We start from the raw sequence: 7,385 nt of genomic DNA on the forward strand, positions 1-7,385 counted from the left end.
AAGAAGCTCCTCAAATGATGAAAAAAAAACCAATGAACGCCAACCTCTACAAGCAAGTGAAGAAGATGAACAAATGCTTGAAGGAAATTAATTCAATGGGGTATATGGTCTTCCTCAAAGATGGGCCTCACCATCAACTCATGAAGGTTGAGAAGAAGTTCAAGAAGAACAAGCAAAAGAAGGAGAAGAAGCCCAAGCATGAATCATATGCCGTATTTGGTGAATGGGTAAGCGGTGGTGAAGAATCAAGTGTAAGTTCAAGTGATGAATCAAACAAGAAATTCACCACCCGTATGGGATCATCATCCAACACTTGATTTATGGCCAAAGGTATGGATAGCGATGTAAGTGATGATGACTCCGACTCTCCTTCAATTGATGAACTTCTTGACTTAGTTCATGAGCACCAAAAAGTCATTAAGAAGCAATCAAAAGAAATTAAAAACCTTAATGCTCTCAATAATCTAAATGCTTCTCTTACTACAAATTTTGAAGATTTGATGTGCAAATTCAAATTGCTTAGCAAGGAGCATAAAGAGCTCAAATTAAAATTTGAGAGCATTAATGATACTAATGACTCTTTGGAAATGAAGCAAACTATCCCTTGTGCAATTCCAATCTTTAGGGTAGATGCTTCAACTCCTTGCATTGATTTAATTGATGAATCTTGCTCTAACTCTTGTAATAAGAAATGCTATGAGAATGTTGTTGTACAATCATGTGATGATCTCATTGCCAAGGAGAATGATGAGCTCAAGCAAGAAGTAGAAAGGTTCATGAAGGACTTGTATAGATTGAAGGGCAAAAGCATAGAGAGCAATGTCCAACCTTCTCAAGATAACCGTGAAGACATGGTAAAGAAGCTTGAGAAGGGGTCCACCATGACTTGCTCAAAGTGCCACAAAGAAGGCCACAAGTCCAACAAGTGTCCTCAACCAAGGAAGAAGCTTCCGGATGAGAAGAACAAGAATAAGCTCACAATCAAGAGTTCTCTCATCTACACCAAGCCCAACCGGAGAAACAAAAGTAATAGCACCTCCTATGTGATCAAAAAGAAAACCAATGGCAAGGTGATTGCTCACAAGGTTGGGAAGAAGAAAATGAGTTGGAACCACTCCATTTGGGTGTCCAAGGACATCATCACCAACTTGAAGGGGACTCAAATGGTGTGGGTTCCAAAGGAGACTTAAAGCCAAGAACGGCTTCGGGGGATTTGGAGGCTTAGCTTACAAATTGAAGTGAAGGTTCAAGCCAAAACAAGCTAACCTCACAACTTAGACATTTGTTGCCCAAAGTCCCCCATATTAAGGTAATGGTAGCTAGATTTCAATTCAAGCATCATGTAGCTCCATTGCTCTTGCTAGGATGTTTGCATTTTTGCATCTCCTAGTGTTATATATGGTGGGTTGCTTGTGTCATGATTCTAACCCATGAGTAACCTATATGATTTGATAAGTGTGTAGAAAGCTACACAAGATTACCCTTCATGGTACATAGACTTTATAAGATATGTATTTTATTTGTGTACCATGAACACAAGCTATAGGGTAAACTTCCCAATTGTGCCAAAATCAATGTGCATACATTTGCTTGGTGATTCAAATACAAATACACATATTTAGGGAGAGTTCACTCTATGGCTTGTGATTTTGAGACTAACATGTTTGCAAGTTTATCTTTTGTAGTCTCACGTGGAGTTAACACTCTAAGAGAATGTTTCTCACGATCAATGTGAACAAACAACTCTATAAGAGTGATTAGATAAATTATGCTTTCATGCATATTGAGCCATACTCTATTGAACTTAAATGCTCATATCTAAGTTCATAGGCTATATGCTCATACATTTGCTTAACCTTGGTGTACCAAGTGCTCATCTTCTAAAGACTTCAATTGTTGCAAGTCACTTTCAAATTGGTACATGCAAGGTAAACAAAGGACCCCCGGAGGTATGCAAGGTTCTAAATTCATTCAATTGGTATCTTTGTCAATTTCTTATCATTTTTTAGAGCTACCTCCGTGCATGATATGATCTTAGCTTTCTAGTTACAACATCTAGTTGTGCACTTGATTTTCACATTATCATTTTGTGCACATACTTATGGAAAGCTTAGCTCATGTCATGCTAGTTTCATGATTTTGTGATCCACCATAGTAAAATTTTTAATTGGTATCTTCATTGATATCATACAATTGGATCATAAGTCATGGAACTAACTGCCTAGGCTACTAACCTTCTCTTGAGCTATATTGTTTTGCAAGACCTTTTTAGGTGCAAGACTTTTTAGGCGATTTGATTCCAAAGAGGGAGAAATGTAGATCAAAGCAAGGTGTTTTCTCAAGGAGGAGAAGTATATCCCAAAGGGGGAGAAATACCTAAGTGAATCAAGTCAACTTATGAGGAAGGAGTAGCAAGATAGGGGGAGGATCAAAGGGGAAATCATGGTTTTAGGGGGAGGCCAAACCGTCATTAGATGGTGGTAAACATCCAAGCGAGTGTAAGTGGTTAAATTTGTCAATTCTTGCAAATTTTATATTTGCTTTGATTGTGTTGTCATCAATCACCAAAAAGGGGGAGATTGTAACGAACATGGCACCATTTATGCCATTTCGAGTGATTTTGGTGATCGAATGACAACGCAATCAATGGGACTAATGCTTTTGTTAAGTGAACATTTCTAGATCCCAGGGATGAAGTAAAAAGCCATACAAAGTAAAACACGTAGAAAGAACTCAAAGAAACGCTTAATTGGATGAGTTCTACTGAAATCAGTAGCACCGGAAGAACAGATGCCTATAGCATCGGTGCATCCGATGGTTGTCGGAAGATCCGACACCTTGGCATTGGTGCAAGTCTGAGCACCAAATGAAGATCAAGCGAAGACCAAGTCAAGTTAGCTAGGTCATCGATTGAACCGACGGCGTCAAGATAGGCATCGATGCATTCAATGTACGATGTTTCAGAGACGATCTCAAGCGCGCAGGAGCCACGCCTTCAGCACCGGTTGAACCGGTGGTGCATCGGAGCATAGCACCGGTGTAATGACATCAGCAGAAGAGAAAGAGGTCCAACGGCTAGTTGGGTGCTGTGAGTGACCGGTTTAACCGACACACAGTCAATGGTTAAACCGATGGTGCTGCAGACTGTGCGTCAGAAGCTCAACGGCTACTTCAGGTCTGAGAGTGACCGGATGAACCGACGCCACCCCATGCAGAGGCATTGGTTCATCCGATGGTATGTTGTTTTCTGCTGACCATTGGAGCAACGGCTACAAGACTTCATGGGCTATATATACGCCTCACCCCGGCCATTTGAAGCTTGCTGGAGTTGCTGGACATTCCACACACACCCAAGAACACCTCCAAGCCATCCAAGAGCATAAAGATCAAATCCTTAGTCCTTAGCACAAGGTTTGTGAGTGTTTGTGCTAAGTTAGCTCTTGAGTGAGTGATCAAGCAAGGTTTAGATCCTTGTGTTGTGGTTCTAGAGTGAACCAAACTTGTATATCGGTGCGCCGGTCTCCTTGGAGCATTGGTGGCTCGTCGGCACGTCAACGACCCTCCGGCTTGGTGTGGAGCGGTGTCGATAACTTTGTGCGGGGGACAGAGACCCCTCCTTCATGGGCAATCTCCCTTAGTGAAGATCGGGATCAAGGTGACCGTGATTGTGTTCACGGAAGAGACTTGATTGCCAGAAGCGATACTCTTCGTGAGTGCTTCAACAACGTGGACGTAGGGGCGCCTTTGTGGCAATCCGAACCACGGGACAAATCCTCGTGTCGAGAGTTCGCTTCCTCTCAGCCCTCCCTTTAAGCTTCCGTATTTCATATTGCAACTTGTGTGCCTTTACTTTCTTAGTGTTGTATCTTGCTAGGATTGGCTATAGGTTGCAAAACTCTTTTGGGATGAGGGTTTCACACTAAGGTAAACCGTAGTTGCACATCTAGATAGCTTGATTTAGTTTAAGTTTTGTGCAAACTAGTTGGAGCCATAGGTTAAGGTTTTTAGAGTGCCTAATTCACCCCCTCCCCCTCTTAGGCTAGAGCACCCGATCGCTTTCATTGGTATATTTGAGCGTCATGAAAGAATCCACAAGCGCACGTATACCGCTGTAGCTTTCACCCAGGAGGATTCCGGAGTATCATATCCATTGAGAAACGTGAGTACACTATATATGATTCAGATTTATCGAAGGACACTACACCGGTAGGATCAATGATAGAGAGGATTTCTCTGGTTAAAAAACTTGAGATAGGAAAAGCCTAGCCTAACTATTTACCTTGGGCTATCAGCTTCGACTGGATAAACTAGAAGTTTTGATAATAAAGGTAATGTCGTGCACCTGAACGTGCAATATTACGATGGCACAAAACAGGGCGGTCACCACCTACAGACTACCTCTACAAACCATGGGATGCTACAAAGTATAATCTAGGCACCACGCCTACACTATCATTTACTAACTCTAATCTCAGCCAAGAACATCCATCTTTGTTAGGAGTCTTAGACTAAAGCTATCATTAACTCAATTTCCGTCGGGTCTGGAAGCGTCAGCTGTTCCGGCGGGTTGATCATCGAGTTTCATCTCTGGTTTCTTGGGAGCGATTAGGTGGCCAGAGAAGACGCCCGATCCATCGGCTGTACAAGCCCAAGAACCAAAGACGAAAGTTGTGCCTTCATGCACAGTGTTGGCATCGCTTGATTCAGCCATCGAATTCGCTGGTGAACTCGTCGAAACCCCTACCTGGTGCACCAACTGTCGATGTTTAGCCGCCAAGCCTGCTCAGGGATACCCTTAGCAGTAGGATTGTAGGCAAGGGACCGACTAGCTCTGGAACTCGATGGTGCAAGGAACACAAAGATTTAGACAGGTTCAGGCCACGAGGTGTGTAATATCCTACGTCCTGTGTGGTTGCTTGTATTGCCTTAGGTGTTGTTATGTTTCGAGCGGGTCCCTGCCCGCGCTTATATACTCCGGAGGACAGGGTTATATGGAAAGTCCTAGCCGAGTACTGTTGGAGTCCTAGTACAACCTAGTCGGGCAGTTTCCTTGTACTTCAGCTAGTTCTACGCCTATTCGGGTAGTTACAAAATAGTTAAGGTACATCTCCATGCATTATCCCTTACTCTAGAACATTCTATGCCTATAAGCAGTCCCGCTGTCCCGGGCCTGACACTCCCCGGCAACGGTGCCATAAAGCTTGTTGTTGTTTCCTAACGTCGCTACTAGATTAACCAGCAACAGGGCCAGAAAGCTGCCTGGGTATACTAAACCTCACGAAAGAATTCGCGAGCGTACGGATACCACTGTAGCTTTCACCTCAAAGTATTCCAAGGGTTATCGAATCTAAGGGAACGTGAGTACAATATCTAAGGTTCAGGCTCATCCAAGGACACAGCACCGGTAGGATCAATGGGTAGAGAGGACTATTCAGAATCATGGTAAGATCAGACTAAGAATCAGCTGTAAACGTCGGGCGCCAGCTTCGCCTGGTCAAACCAGAAGTTCCGACATAGGCTTCTATCATGCAACCGTACCGAACATGGAGGATTACGATGGCACTAAACAGGTTTGTCACCACCTGTAGGCTACCTCTACAAACCATGGGAGGCACAACAATTTAATGGTAAAGTCTAGCCCAGGCACCATGCCTACACTATCGTTTACTAACTCTAGTCTCGGCCAAGAACATCCGTCTCTATCAGGAGTCTTAGACTAGAGATAACTACTATAATATTAGTAGGCACTCAATTTAGTAAACAGCATGAAACTACTAACTAAACTTGAATTATAAATTATGAAACTGAAATAGTTATGAATACTTACATACTGAGAACTTACAGATCGATAAGCATTCGTCAAGGTACAAGCGGAGAAGAGTGTCGACAGTCCCAGCACTTCCAACAACTTCTCCTCACTCTCTTCCTATTTCTCCTGACCTCCTAGGCTGTCTAAGCTCCTAGGAAGGACTCCCAAGTTCCAAATGAAGGATGAGATGAGAGGTGTGAGATATGTGTGTCCTATTCTAGCCCCCCCCCCCTCATATTTATAGGGAGGAGCCAAAGGGTCATCTCGGCCGAGTTGCAACAGGTGAAGCACCCCAAACAGACTTAAGGAAGCTCTCTGGAAGCTGCTGGACAAAGCTGGAGGTCGGTGGTGGGGCCCACCAGTCGGTCGACCACCCTGGTCGGCTGACCAGTGGGTCCCACCCCTGGCCACCGCCTTTGGCCAAGAAGCTTCCTGGTGGGTCCCCTTGGCATTGCCACGTGCCTGAGCTTCTAACCCGTTGGATTTCTTGCTCTGGTGGGCCCTTTGATCCATGTGACGACACGTGTCGTCGTCTAATTTGCTAAAAAGTTGAACCTTGGATCATGACCTGCCATCCAGCTCCAAATTAAGCTCAAATTCACCTGCATATATTCTCAAACCAGCACTTATGGAATTTGTTAATAAATAATCCTAAGCTACCATATATTCTGCTTTTATGCATGGTTTTTATGCCGGAGTTGACGGTCAAAGCAGGTCGAATTAGACCGTCAACAACTACCATGTCCATGCCCTCCCAAATTCTGCACAATAGCTTCCAAGATCTGATTCGGCTCTCCTCCGACCTCCTAAGGATATCCAAAAGGGTTGGATCCATAGGAGGAGGGGGCAAGTTGTTATCACCACCGGCACCACTATTTTGAGCCATCCTGCCGCCAACCATAAGTGAGATTAGCGACTGGGAGAAAAGAAAATTGATATAATATAATTGCACAAAGAAAGTTGCACAACCATGTAGGATATCAACAACAAATGTGTGAGAATAAAAATTGGCATCATAGATAGGATAGATCAAAGAATGATGGAACCAGAGAACTTTTGGACAGCAACTAGAAAAATTATTCATATAGACTTGCCCATGGTAAAGTATCTAGTAATCCATATAGTACCATAAAAATGCATGCATGAATGATGATAATGATGACATGTCATAGCCATACACACAAATAACATGGCACACATCTAAGATAACAGAGGTCCACGTAGATAATATTAGTACAATACATAGGCAACCTAGCTAATTAGTATCTCACACGGTCTCACCAATTAACTATTCAATTACATAAAATAGGCGGTACATTACAGCAAGTCACCTAGCTCGAGGAGTCTCATAACCGATAGGATAACATAAATAATTTAGAAGGGACCATAGGGACCTCTCGCGAAGTACAGAGGGAAATCATCAAAGAGGTGATATTGAGGGGAACGGGTGTCTTCGGGGTTCTCCGGATAAGTGAGAGCTGCATGTTCACCACCATAAATAATCTCCCTAGTCAAGGTTGTAAGGGCAAAGCGGCGGACGTGCAGCACATTGGACATACGAGCTAACCCCTCAACA

Source organism: Panicum virgatum, chromosome 1N, assembly GCF_016808335.1.
Source record: "Panicum virgatum strain AP13 chromosome 1N, P.virgatum_v5, whole genome shotgun sequence".
Classification (NCBI taxonomy): domain Eukaryota; kingdom Viridiplantae; phylum Streptophyta; class Magnoliopsida; order Poales; family Poaceae; genus Panicum; species Panicum virgatum.